The sequence below is a fragment of the Sphaerodactylus townsendi genome, linkage group LG02, assembly GCF_021028975.2.
Source record: "Sphaerodactylus townsendi isolate TG3544 linkage group LG02, MPM_Stown_v2.3, whole genome shotgun sequence".
Lineage (NCBI taxonomy): Eukaryota > Metazoa > Chordata > Lepidosauria > Squamata > Sphaerodactylidae > Sphaerodactylus > Sphaerodactylus townsendi.
Genome location: NC_059426.1, coordinates 29,900,375 through 29,915,695, shown reverse-complemented (window position 1 = coordinate 29,915,695; position 15,321 = coordinate 29,900,375).

Below are 15,321 nucleotides of genomic sequence, written 5' to 3'. Positions count from 1 at the left end.
GAGGCTGTGGCTCCAGAAGGAAGGGGTCTGCTTGAGAGGCAGAAGTCCCAGATTCAGACCCCTGGTATATTAAAGAGGTGATGTGAAAGGTCTCCAACTGAGACCATGGACAGCTACCGCTAGTCTGAGCAGACAATACTACCGGTATAGTCTGTCTCAGAAAAAAAAATGTCAGTAGGATTGTATATTTCTCTGCCCACAGAACTCAACATGCCAAACCTTCTTGAGGTTCAGTCACGGAGAGAACGGCATTGTACCAGTATGAGGATATTGAAACAGCGCCCGACTGAATGGTTTCTTCACAAGTCAGAGTTATTTCTATGTGAAAAAAATACTATACTATCTCTGCCACTAAATTTTTATTTGGAACATTAGTTCTGAAAACTTGAACATTCTGCTTTATTAGTAACTCCACTGGAAACATTATCTCTCGAGTATTGTTATTTCATATTTAACTGACGATTAATTCTGGTGATGTAATCATTGATGCACAATTTGCTCATCTATAAAGGAATACTTATATCTTGCAACAATTAACACTGCTGGGTACTTGGAGTAGTGGGTGTAGTTGGATTTAAAGACGAAGGAAAAGGATTTTAATCTGGAGAACAGGGTTTCGATTCCTCACTCCTTTTCCACCTGAGTGGCAAGAGCACTTGCATCTGAAGTAGAACCCAGATGTGTTTCCCAAAGCACTTTGCCTACATTCCCAAGCTGGGTGAGCCCTGGGCTAGTCGCCAGTTCTTTAGCGAAAATTCTCTCAGCCCCACCATACCTCTACTAAGGTGTCTGTTGTCGGGAGAGGAAAGCTGTTAGGAGCTTTTCTGTAAAGCCCGCACCTTGAGTCCTCCTTACACGCAGCGAAAGGTGGGGGTATAAATCCAAACTCATACTTCTTCTTCTTTGTTTCCTGTATGAGAGAGCTGCACCGCCTGGGAGTCCAAACTGGCAGCCCTATTTACACCCTCCTCCCTCCATCTGTTTGAAAGTTTGAAAGCAAAATACAATGAACTATAGATGCTCTTGTATTAAAGTATCATGTTCAGTAATGCACAAAACAATGGTTTTGACAAAGGCAGCACATAAAAGCGAAATCGGCAGTAATCCTCATGGCCTGCTTTTACAGCACTAAAGAATTCATTCTAAATAGACTCTACTAATATCTTTATCTGTATAAGCTTGAATGACCAAGGGCCTGATTCAGTATAAGGCAGCTTCATTTATCCAGACTCAGCAAAAATGAAGAGGGTTCAGCTTTGTACATTTGGGAGGCTTTATTTTGGGGAGGGGCTGTGGCTCAGTATAGAGCACCTGCTGGGCAGGCAGAAGGACCCACATTCAGCCTCCGCATTTCCATTAAAAAATGGACCTGGTGATAGGTGATATGAAAGACCTGCAAAAGCTACTGTCAGTCAGAGAAGAAAACACTGACCTTGCTGAACCAATGGTCTAACTTGATATAAGACAGCTTCAGATATGCTTAGCCAAGCTGGGTGGCCAGGCAGGAATGTCTGTCCCCCCAGATGGGCTGAACAGGGCATTCCCACCCCCACCACAGTGAGGCCATATGGACATGTCCTGTCCCTCACCACTGTAAGGGAGTTTGCATTCTTAATCATGGCCAGCCCTCCAACCCCATGCCTCTGGCTCGTGCCTGGCCCTCTGTTTGGTCTGTGGTGGCCCTGATAGAGATCTGTTCAGAGGTTTGGGTTGGCCCCGTGGGGTGGCAGCCCACCAGGACTCTTCCACTAATGGCCAATCCACCCCCAATGATGACACAGTTCTTGAATTTTTGAAGGGTACATTTTAAAGCTAATTCTATGGTTTGGGTTGTATTTATTATTTTACTATTGTTTTCATTTATTGTGCTGCTTTTACGGTATTGATCTGCTTTATGACTGCTGAAACCCACTTCGTTTACAGTAGAAGCAGAGTATTTTTAAATAGCTGATACATTCAGATTACAGTTTGAGACTCAAATAGAGGTGCAAAGGAAATCTATATCCCCAGACATTATAATAAGTTGCCAAATGAGCCTTGGGGCTGGAGGCTAGGCTGGTTTAGGGCTATAGTTCTGGGGAAGGGCAGTTAACTATTCCCAATTCATTTCTCCAATTTAAACCACCTCCATAAAGCTGCTTTTAGTTGTGATGGGAAATTTAATTCATTCATAAGACCTACACACACACACATACACTTGTAGTCTGAAGCGGCACAGTCCTAACAGTAATTTTTTTCCCACCATGAGGACTAGACTCAGGATTGGTATCAGATGTTCATAACCAATGCAAATGGAACAGAGAAACCTGATCAATATTATTGTAATTCTCAACAGCATAATCCTAATACTATTTGAATAAAACGGGATGTACATAAGTGTTAACAGAAGGTACATAAGTGTTAACATTTGAAATTTATGCACTCTCAGGTCCAATATGGGGCATTTGCCCCCTGACTTCTTGCTGATCAAAAAATATCTCCAATACAGAACAGTCTTAACCTGGCTGGAGGGAACGTCCAAAACTGCACCCTTCTGTAGCAGAGAATCAGCCTCCTGCAACAGTTCAGGTGGGGGGACGGGTCACCCTCATGAGAGCCAGCGTGGTGTAGTGGTTAAGAGCAGGTGCACTCTAATCTGGGGAACCGGGTTTGATTCCCTGCTCTGCCACTTGAGCTGTGAAGGCTTATCTGGTGAACTAGATTAGTTGTGCACTCCAACACATGCCAGCTGAATAACCTTGGCCTAGTCACAGTTCTTCGGAGCTCTCTCAGCCCCACCTACCTCACAGGGTGTTTGTTGTGAGGTGGGAAGGGAAAGAAGTTTGTAAGCCCCATTGAGTCTCCCTACCAAAAATCAGAGAAATGCAAGAGCCAAGCATCTGGTCATGCTTTGTTTTGTTTAGCATTAGGTGGGGGAGAAGAACAACCACCCTCTCTACCTCTCTGGAAGCCAGATATTTTCTGCCCCCCTGTTGACTGAAGGATGGTCTGTGCTATACCTGAAAGTCACTAGAAGGGATAAAATTGGACTAGGGTTGATGTTGAGGAAAGCGTGGTGCAAATCTAGTCCTGTGATGTGAAACTGACTACCCAGCAATAACCAGAAATCTAGCTGTAGTGGCTTCCTTCTTTAGAGTATGGAGGATAAATAGCTTTTCCCACATCAAAGAGGAGATGCTCTGATCTTAGCTTGGTACCCTGTGCCAGCACAGAGGATCTTAACCATGCATTCCTGGAAAAGCTAATGGCCAAAGTCATGGTTATCAACTACATGCCTCAATTACATTCAATTACATGCCTCACTCCATTCACCTGCTGGCTGTCAACCAACCCTTGCCCGCTTGGCAAACATGGCGTTGGCCATCACCTGATACTTGATGGGCAGGTGTTCAAATAGCCTAGCCACCTCATCCAACAAATGCACCTGATACTTCCCCATCATGCCTTGGAAGCTGGAAATTCTCATGCCCAGTGCTCCCTGTGAGTAGAATGTTCTCCCTGGCAGATCAAACTTCCTGTCCTCCTTCTCTTGAGGGAAGGTATGAGACCCCTATTTGTATCATGAGGGAAGAGCCTGGTCACCATCAAATTAAGTGGGGGGCCTGAATAGAAAGCCACAACTAGGCATATACATTCTCAGTTTTCTTAACAATCCCCAAGCAGCAGAGGGTTTAGCCCAACTATTATCCAAAGTCTAGAAACCCATCTGATGGACCGACCAGGATTAAGTTAAGTGAATTGGCTATGCGAACGATCTGTTCAGAGTACATGGTAAGGTCATCAGAGGGTGAAATCTTCAAAGTCTGCCAAAATCTTTGGGAGATGGGTCAGAAGCCCTATCAAAGTCCTCCTCTGAGGAACCCCTCTGGCCCACTGAAAGATGATTCAGTGAGATGCGATCAGTGTTAGGCAAATACCTACCATCATGGTGCCTGGAGAAATCTTGACATTAACATGAAGAATGGTATCAATGAAGACTGAATGACCCTTAGTGTCGAGGACTAGATAACATCCAACTGTGATGATGTCAATGAAGATGCCCAGCATCAAGGGCTAGTCAAAAGGTGATGGTGACAACACAGGCTGATGGATTCCTGGTGGAGTGGCAATGTCCAGCAGTTCTTCATCGGTGACATGGTGATGGATGTGTGGTCCTTCCAATGATGATTTGGAACTAACTACAGTGGTCTGGAAACAGATCGAGGAGATTTGCTCCTGATACAACTACAAAAAGTCCAACCTAGGTAAAAAGATAGGTGGTATGGCCAAGGCCCATAACAACTCCAAGTGAAAGAATTGTACAGCCTGACATGGTTCTGAAAGTCTCTGGAGTCAGATCTATTACTAGAAGACTCTCTGGAAACAGAGCAAGTCACAGGAACATCTTTTAAGGGAAGTGCCACAACCTTTACCAACAAGAGTTAACATTCTCTCTGCTCTCCCTCCTACCGTCAAGGGATAGGGCACTCAGCCAATCAAAGTCAGGATCAGCTCCAGGACAATGAATGGAGATGAGTGTTCAGATGGGCAGCACCATCCCTCAAAGCATTGGAATCCTATTGACTACTCACTGAGGTTGAACTACAGCATTGAACTGGTTCTGTTTCAGAAGGAAGGAGTGACTGATGACTCTCAACATCTTGGCACAGTGCAATCTCCAGCATCAAGTTCATACAAAATGGCTTTGGTGCTCTGATGAGGAATGCCTTCAGGGTGAATTGGCTATAGGTCTTTCACAAGACCAGGATATGCCCCTCACTATGGCAAAGAAGACAGTCCATGTGGCCACTGGTGTTCACCATCTTTGATACACATTTGGAGCACTTTTTGAAAAGTGCTGCACCCTTTTCCTCCATGTCAAAGCTGACAGAAAAAGCACTAGGCCAACAGAGATACAAGAACTGCAGAAGCACACATCTTCCCTTGGCAGTGGCAAAAAGAGAACTGTGGGGTTTGTTGTCTCCTTCTCTGACCTTGAAACGATTTCGGTGGGAAATCTTCCCACCTATGGTTCTGCGGAAGAGGGGGAGGGAGCACTATATTTCTACAGCAGGGGTCTGCAACCTGCGGCTCTCCAGATGTTCATGGACTACAATTTGATGGGATTTGTAGTCCATGAACATCTGGAGAGCCACAGGTTGCAGGTTGCAAACTCCTGTTCTGCAGGAATGCCTGAAGAAAAACTTGATGCTCTTCTCAACAGCAGGCCTCCATATGCACAGTGCAGTATGGGACTGCACATAAGACCATGAAACTGTTTTGGAGAAGAGCTTTAATCAGTGGTGGGATCCAAAAATTTTAATAACAGGTTCCGGTGGTGGTGGGATTCAAACAGTGGCACCATCGCACACACACACCTCCAGTGCCTATTGGGCAGGGAGGTTGCTTTAGTAACCCCTTCTCAGCACTCAGAAAAAATTGGTAACCACTTCTAGAGAAGTGGTGAGAACTGGTTGGATCCCATCTCTGGCTTTAAGAACATAAGAACATAAGAACAAGCCAGCTGGATCAGACCAAAGTCCATCTAGTCCAGCTCTCTGCTACTCGCAGTGGCCCACCAGGTGCCTTTGGGAGCTCACATGTAGGATGTGAACGCAATGGCCTTCTGCGGCTGTTGCTCCCGAGCACCTGGTCTGCTAAGGCATTTGCAATCTCAGATCAAAGAGGATCAAGATTGGTAGCCATAGATCGACTTCTCCTCCATAAATCTGTCCAAGCCCCTTTTAAAGCTATCCAGGTTAGTGGCCATCACCACCTCCTGTGGCAGCATATTCCAAACACCAATCACACGTTGCGTGAAGAAGTGTTTCCTTTTATTAGTCCTAATTCTTCCCCCCAGCATTTTCAATGTATGCCCCCAGGTTCTAGTATTGTGAGAAAGAGAGAAAAATTTCTCTCTGTCAACATTTTCTACCCCATGCATAATTTTGTAGACTTCAATCATATCCCCCCTCAGACGTCTCCTCTCCAAACTAAAGAGTCCCAAACGCTGCAGCCTCTCCTCATAGGGAAGGTGCTCCAGTCCCTCAATCATCCTTGTTGCCCTTCTCTGCACTTTTTCTATCTCCTCAATATCCTTTTTGAGATGCGGCGACCAGAACTGGACACAGTACTCCAAGTGCGGTCGCACCACTGCTTTATATAAGGGCATGACAATCTTTGCAGTTTTATTATCAATTCCTTTTCTAATGATCCCCAGCATAGAGTTTGCCTTTTTCACAGCTGCCATGCATTGAGTTGACATTCCCATGGAACTATCAACTAAGACGCCTAAATCCCTTTCCTGGTCTGTGACTGATAGCACTGACCCTTGTAGCGTGTATGTGAAGTTTGGATTTTTTGCCCCTATGTGCATCACTTTACATTTTGCTACATTGAACTGCATTTGCCATTTCTGAGCCCACTCACCTAATTTATCAAGGTCCGCTTGGAGCTCTTCGCAATCCTTTGTGGTTCTCACCACCCTACATAATTTGGTATCATCTGCAAACTTGGCCATCACGCTACCCACCCCTACTTCCAGGTCATTTATGAATAGGTTAAAGAGCACTGGTCCCAAAACGGATCCTTGGGGAACACCACTCCCGACATCTCTCCATTGTGAGAACTTCCCATTTACACCCACTCTTTGTTTCCTGTTTCTCAACCAGTTTTTAATCCATAGGAGGACTTCCCCTCTTATTCCTTCATTGCTGAGTTTTCTCAACAGTCTCTGGTGAGGAACTTTGTCAAAAGCCTTTTGGAAATCCAAGTAGACAATGTCGACCGGTTCACCCCTGTCAACATGCCTGTTTACACCCTCAAAGAACTCCTAGTAAGTTTGTAAGACAGGATTTGCCTCTGCAAAAGCCATGCTGACTCTTTCTCAGCAGGTCTTGCTTTTCTACATGTTTTATAATTTTATCTTTAATGATAGATTCTACTAATTTACCAGGAACAGATGTCAAACTGACTGGCCTGTAATTTCCCGGGTCCCCCCTAGATCCTTTCTTAAAGATTGGTGTGACATTGGCCATCTTCCAGTCTTCAGGGATGGAGCCTGATTTCAGGGCTAAGTTGCATATTAAAGTGAGAAGATCAGCAATTTCATGCTTGAGCTCTTTAAGAACTCTTGGGTGAATGCAATCTGGGCCAGGGGATTTGGTAACATTTAGTTTATCAATGGCTGCCAGAACTACTTCCTTGTCTACCACTATCTTCGCGAGTTCCTCGGATTGGCCTCCTAAGAAGCTTGGTTCAGGTGCAGGAAGGTTCCTCACCTCCTCTTGGGTGAAGACAGATGCAAAGAATTCATTCAGCTTCTCTGCAATCTCCCTGCCATCTTTTAGCACACCCTTTGTTCCTTTGTCATCTAACGGGCCTACCGCTTCCCTTGCTGGTTTCTTGCTTTTGATGTACTTTAAAAACTGTTTGTTTCTGGTCTTGATGTTACAGCAGCCATGCGTTCCTCATAATCCTTTTTTGCCTCCCCTTACAGCTAACTTGCTTCTCTTTTGCCACCATTTGTGTTCCCTCTCATATTCTTCATCAGCCAAACTGGACTTCCATTTTCTAAAAGATATTTTCTTTTTTCTGATAATTTCCTCAACCTCTCTTGTTAACCATGGTGGCTTTCTTTTGGACTGGGTGCTGCCTTTTCTAACCTGTGGAACACATTCCAGCTGAGCTTTTATTACTGTGTTTTTAAATAACCTCCAAGCATCCTGGACAGTTTTGACTCTCTTGATTTTCCCTTTCAGCTTCCTGCGCACTATCCCCCTCATCTTTGAGAAATTTCCCTTTCTGAAGGCAAATGTAACTACATTAGTAGTTGCCACTTGTTCGCATGTTGAGATACTGAATCTGACAGCATTGTGGTCGCTGTTCCCTATCGGCTCAACAACACTGACTTCCTGCACCAGGTCCTGGGTCCCACATAGAATTAGATCTAGGATCACCTCTCCCCTGGTTGGTTCCACAACCATCTGCTCTAAGCCACAGTCATTTAGCATATCCAGGAATGCTCTCTCCTTACTATGACCTGAACATGCATTTTTCCAGTTTATATGGGGATAGTTAAAATCACCCATTACCACTACATTTTTGTTTTTGTTGGGCTCTCTAATTTCTTTTTCCATCTCAGAATCCTCTTGTGCACTTTGGTCAGGGGGACGATAATATATTCCTAATATTAAACTGTCCTTCACACCTGGTATTGATATCCACAGTGATTCTGTAGGGGAACCAGCTCCCCTTGCATTGTCTATTTTATGTGATACTATGCTCTCTTTGATGTAGAGGGCAACTCCACCCCCAATGCGCCCTGTCCTATCCTTCCTATAGAGCCTGTAGCCTGGTATAACAGCATCCCACTGGTTCTCCTCATTCCACCATGTCTCTGTAATGCCCACTATATCAAAGTCCTCCTTCAAAACTCTGTACTCTAGCTCCCCCATTTTAGGTCGAATGCTTCTACTATTAGCATAGAGACACCTGTATACCCTGTCTCTGTCCTTAACCTGGGATTTATGTGCTTTACCCTCAAGTCTTTTGTAGACACTATCCCTTGTCACATGCACATTGCTATGTTCCTCGCTTGTATGTGGTTGATTTAGAAAAACCTCCCTCTCTGTCTGCATCCCCATAGATACTGTATTCCGAACCGAAGTCACCTCAGCTCCTGTCGGCTTTCCCCCAGTGATCAGTTTAAAAGCTGTTCTGCCACCTTTTTAATGTTGAGCGCCAGCAGCCTGGTTCCTCTTTGGTTAAGATGAAGCCCGTCCCGTTTGTACAGGCCTACCTTGTCCCAAAGGTTCCCCAGTTCCTGACAAATCTGAAACCCTCTGCCTTACACCACCTTCTCATCCACGCATTGAGACCCTGTATCTCCGCTTGCCTAGCTCGCCCTGCGCGTGGAATGGGTAGCATTTCTGAGAATGCCACCTTGGAGGTCCTAGACTTCAACCTGTTTCCTAGCAGCCTAAATTTAGCTTCCAGAACCTCCCGGCTACATTTCCCAATGTCGTTGGTGCCAATGTGGACCACAACTGCTGACTCCACCCCAGCACTGTCTAAAAGCCTATCTAGACGAAGCGTGACATCCGCAACCTTCGCACCAGGCAGGCAAGTCACCATGCGGTCATCACGCCTCTCACAAACCCAACTCTCTACATTTCTAATGATCAAATCACCCACTACAAGGAGCCCCTCACCTCCCCGAGGGGTATCCTCAGTGCGAGAGGATAGCTGATCACCAGTTAAGGAAGGGATCCCATCTAAGGGAGCATCTTCCCCACCTCAGACTGGCACCCTCCATCCCCAAGGCCTTCATTCTCCATGACATCTGAAGAGATGTCACCTTGGGAGTGGGACCCGGCTGTTAGGTCCCTGAAAGCCTCGTCTGTCACCCTCTCTGCCTCTTTCAGCTTCTCCAGGTCTGCCACCTTGGCTTCAAGAGAACGCACACGTTCCTTGAGTGCCAGGAGCTCATTGCAGCGAGGGCACACCCACGACTTCTGTCCTAGTGGCAGATAGTCATACATGTGACACTCAGTGCAAAACACTGGAAAGCCCCCATCCCCCTGCTGGCTTTCTGCCTTCATATCTGATTTCTTTAGATATTTAAATATTAAGCTTTTAGTCACTGCCCCCCTGGAGCTATCTGCACGTACTATCTGTCAAATATGTCCTTATTAATTTAAAAAACAAAAAAATTAAGTTAAAATTGCGCGCGCCGTGGCTTTGAGAAAAGCCCTCCAAAATGAACACCAGCAGGTCACTCTGCTCTTCCTGGCCAAGTCTCTTCTGCTGCTACTCCTCTCTGCTGGATCCAGAGACTGAACTAAAGCCCCACCTCTCAGGACAAAAGCCCCACCTCTCAGGACAAAGAGGAACAAGAGATGAACTCTGTTCACCCCTGTTAAGCCCCACCTTCCAGATTCAGCAGCCTTACAAGGAGAAAAAGAGATAACCCCTGTTAAAATACACTGTTTTAAAAGCTGTGGCTTTGAGAAAAGCCCTCCAAAATGAACACCAGCAGGTCACTCTGCTCTTCCTGGCCAAGTCTCTTCTGCTGCTACTCCTCTCTGCTGGTTCCAGAGGCTTTAATGTAGAAACTACATATCCATAACTCCTACATCAGACTGATTATCAACAGCTATTTTAAAAAAGGAGATTCCAGAATTATGATTGGAATTCATTGAAGGTCAACCTCTATTTTGAGGAGGATTCTGAATCCAGTGACTCAGTATGCCAAGACCAACATGGCATTTATGGGAATTACTTTGGTAACTGCAGAAACAATTAGCAGAAGGTGCCTACATCCATGGAAGATGACATGGTTTAGTGGTAGAAGGTTACTTGGGAAGGTGACATGGTTTAGTGGTAGACATCTGCCTGACATGCAGAAGGCCCCAGATTCACCTCTAAAAGTTGGTTAGTTAGTGATGTGAAAAGGTTTGACCCAAGATCCTGGAGAGTTGTTGCCAGTCAGAGAAGATAATACTGATCTTGAGGGATCAAGGTCAATATATACCTGATTCCGTATAAGGCAGCTTCATATGTTCATGTGCTTATCTCTCTTCTCCCCAAGCAGCCTGTTTTGAATTCAAATCGGCAGATCAGGTGAACCTTACAGATACATCTGTACTCTTCCTTGTCCATCAATCATATTTCCATTTGTGCAAGAAGTTTCACTGCTATAAGAAGTACAAGGGAGGACTTTCACAGTTTCCTCTTCTCACTGTGACCACCTCATACTCTGTGGCATTTTATCCCCAAAGCTCACCCAATCACCAACAAACACCTTCTGCTTCAACTTCATAAAATTCAACCCCTACTGTTTATTGCCCTTCAAAGTAACTTCTGCTCATTAATTTGGTGTGTACAGGGGTAGGGCTTCATTGTGACTGCAGTTACAGTGACCACCTGACAGCAGACAGAGTTGAATGATAGCTAACAGGATTCGGAACTGTGTTCTCTGTGTCAGCCTAGGTAGCAGCCCTTGCAATAGTCTGAGACTCGAACCCCTGGCTCCGTAACTGACACAGAAATTGTTTCACCCAAATATACCGAAATGTATACATAACATATGAAGAGCCCTGCTGGATCAGATCAGTAATCCATCTAGTCCAGAATGCTGTCTCACACAGTGGCCAACCAGAGCATAGGTGCCAAACTCGCAGCCCTCCAGATGTTATGGACTACAGTTCCCATCATCCCCTGCCAGCATGATGCTGGCAAGGGATGATGGGAACGGTAGTCCATAACATCTGGAGGGCCGCAAGTTTGACACCTGTGCTCTAGAGGTCCAGCAATAGGGCATATAGGCCACGTCCTATCCCCTAATGTAGCCTCCTGGCATTGGTACTCAGAGGTTTATTGCCTCTGAATGTGGAGGTTCCCTTTAATCACCTTGCCTAGGAGACACTGATAGAACTGTCCTCCATGAATCTGTCTAGCCTTTTAAAGCTGTCTATGCCCGGGGCCATCACTACATTCTCTGGCAGCCAAGTTCCACATTTTAAATACTTGTGTAAAGAAATCCTTTAGTTCACCCTGAAACTACTGCCATCAGATTCATTGGACACACTTGAGTTTTTGTACTTTGGTAGTGGGAGAAAAAGCTCTCTTTGTCAAGCTCTCTCCACCCCATGCATAATGTTATAAACTTTTATCATGTCCCCACTTCTTATCTCTTTTCTGCACAAAAAAGACCCAGACTCGTCAGCCTTTCCTCATAGGGAGGAAGGTGCCCCATCTCCCTAATCATATTGGTTGCCCTCTTATACACTTATTCCAGCTCTGCAACATTCTTTTTGAGATACAGTGACCAGAACTGTACACAGTATTCCAAATGAGATCACATCATAGATCTATGGAGTGGCATTATAATACCGTCCACTTTATTTCCAATCCATTTCCCGAAAATCCCCAGCATAGAACGGTTTGACACTTTCACTGAGTTCTCTACTAAACCCCAAGATCTCTTTCTCTCTCGGTCTCAGTAAATTTAGACTCTATTAGCAGAATGTAATGATTTTCAGGTAGAAAAGAGATCCAAAGAAAGGGTAGATCTGATTATAGAGGAATGATTCAGAAAGCCAAGATGAACCTTTTTTCTAAATGGGAGGCAATGCAAACGTTAGCAGATTATTAACTTGCACAGGTGGAAGGTATATGCTTCCAAGGGTCTATAGGCAAAAGAATACGGGTGATCTTTTTTCCTGTTTCTTGTTGATTGTACAAAGGCTTGAAGTTATTTTCTGCTTCTGTGAGTGGCGATTAATACTTCAGCTATTGCTGTGTGCATGAGAGAGCTAAGATACTCCCATAAGGGAATAGCTAATAGCTGGATTGATAATAAGTGCTCTAGCCCTTGTTCACAGAAACACACCTGTCAAGAGTTAATAACACCTGAGGGATAATAACAGTGCTATAATGAAAGAGTCACAAAAGCCCAAGAAGGAAAAAGCCTCCTCCTTGCACATAAAAATACAATGATAACTTCAAAAATAAAACAAGGCTTCAAATATTTCCAGGGCTATTTTTAACATCACACACAACATACATGATTCTCTCATCCATGCATCTTCTACACAAGGCCACTGCCAACTCCAGCACTGCATACCTGTATATTTGCAAACATCTGGATACTTGGATGCCTGTACTTTTGCAAACAGTCCTTTGTAACATTCATAAGGTGAGGTACATTTAAAAATCTTACACAAACTTTAGAGGCCTTTACATGAGAAGCAGCTTCAGAGAAATATCCTTTACCTTAGTCTGAAGTAGGCTGCCAGTCACATGACAAACTTACGTAACTTCCAGCAAACAGTCAATGATGATGAAACATCTTTTATTGGCAAGAGAAGATCTTGTTCTAGGGCAATCCCAAGCAGGTCTACATAGAATCCTATTGAAGTCTATTCAGTGGGGCCTACTCTCAGGAAAGTGTTCACAGGATTATACTGATACTCTCCTATACCAGAGGTGAATTTTTCTAAATCGTCATTCAAATGTAAATGTAAATATTCATGGCTCACTGATCTAATGAAGTCTGGATGACCTTGTCCCAGTAAACTGCACATTATGGCGTCCATAGGTCAAACCATAGCTGCCGACACCATTGTGGAGGAAAACATAAGTTTTAAAAATCTGTTGTGAGGACCTGATCATCCTACACAGCAGCAGCACCAGGTCCCCTCCTCAAGGTCACTTTTTCAGATGCTGAAAGACCCCCCCCCCACACACACAGCTATTTTGACATTTGAAAATGTGGGAGAGGGGCCAAGATAACTGCTGTTGCCACAGCTTAGGCCTGATCAGGATCAGGTCCTTGCAGCAGCTACATTTTAAACAGCTAAATTTCCCTCTAAAATGGTATTGGTGGCCACGGTTTGGACCCATGGCTTCCATTACATGTAGTCAGCTCTGTATGGGCTGTGGTTATTGCACAAGCAGTTAATTTCTGACGGGAGAGATGCTAAAGTCTAACCCTTCCTGCTTGGGAGACCATATGCGTAGTACAGGGCTCTTACATCTGTTGCCAGCTCTGGGTTGTGAAGTACCTGGAGATTTTGGGTTGGAGCCTGAGGCGGCTTGGAGTTGGAATTTACCTCAGAGAGAAAAGGCTAACACACTGATTAAAAGGGCAAAAGGTAAATGTTTATTAGGAAGTACATTTAGGATAGGAAAGAGGGAGAGATAGCACACAGCTATTTTGCTAGCTTGGAAGAGGGAAAAGTCTCTTTTCTAACTTCCAAGAAGAAGCAGGATATGACACCTGAGAGTGTCAGTCAAAGGACAGACAAGAGATACACTAAAGGATGGAGGGGTCATTAACTTCACAGCCCTCTCTGGCTGACCATTTGCCTGCCCCCCACTGGGTCTTTGGTTTTTTTGCCCATTGTTATACAGTGTTACATCCAACACTTCAGAGGGGTAAAATGCCATTAAGTCCACCTGCCAAAGTGTTATTTTCTCCAAGTGAACTGATCTCTGTTGCCTAGATTCAATTGGAATCTCGGGAGAACTCCAGCCACCACCCTAGAAAATGAGAATGAGATGTTCAGAAAGTATATCCTACAAAATCCACTATGCAATAAACCTCTTGACAATACAGAACAAGGCAGTTTCTGTAAGCAACTGCCCTGGAACAATGTTCTAATTTGCCCATGGAAAGGAAGCAAGGGAGTTATACCGGTTGCCCCTGTTGTCCAGCCTGACTGATGTCAAATGTACACAGAAGCCTATGTACTTAGAACCCACCACTGGTATATGCCAGTTGTGCAGTATGGTCCCTACAATGTCATGTGGACAATTCACGGGACTCCAGTCTAAGAATATTGCAAGCATGAAGGCCAACAAAGGGATGCTGGTGCCAAGGAGAGTCAGTGGGGAACTGCTGGATTAGAATTTACCAACAGGTACAATTACACTAGTCATGACCGGGAGGGCCCAGGCCAGCCAGATCTCATCAGTTCTGAGAAGATAAGCAGTACTGAACCATCCTGCAGGATGAATCCTGAAAAATTGCAGTAGCAGAATAAAACTCTAAACTCTAAACAAAACTGGACATAACATTCTATTTGAAAACACTGAAATTCTGGACAACTCAGAAGGTTACTGTGTCAGACTACACAGGGAGGCCATTGAAATCCATAAACACCAAGTAAACTTCAACAAGAAGGAAGAGACTCTGAGAATTAACAAAACGTGGCTAGCAGTAATTAAAAACACAAGAATCAAACTCCAAGGGCATGATAGATTCATGGACAATGGACTCCACCCAGACACAGGGTTTGCATTCACTAAGACTGTTGCTGCTGCAGAGAATGCAAATGTAAATCACTCCCTGGATTTAAAACCCCCACCCGCAATACAATACTATCAACCACACCTTTGCATAGCAAGTTCCACCCAAACACTTACTGATTGGTTCCCCACCCTGGGACATGGACAATATATACCCCACTAAAACATTCCCTTCTCACTGAACACAGTGTGTAACAGACTTTCCTCTGTGATGCACCTCTGAAGATGTCAGCCACAGATGCAGGGGAAACGTTAGGAACAAGGTCTACCAGACCACAGCCACACAGCCCGGAAAACCCTCAACAACCAATAACAGGGATGCTATGAAGAGGAAGACAATGGGAAACTATCTCTGTTGCCTTGAAAAACCCTACAGGATCACCAAAAGTCAGCTGCAACTTGTTGGCATTTTACACACACATAACTGTATTAGCTAGTATTTAAACAGGAACAATGCTTTCCCCAGCTACTACAGGTATTCAGTGTCTTAGCATAACTAGGTAGACACCAAGTACATTTGTTGAAAAT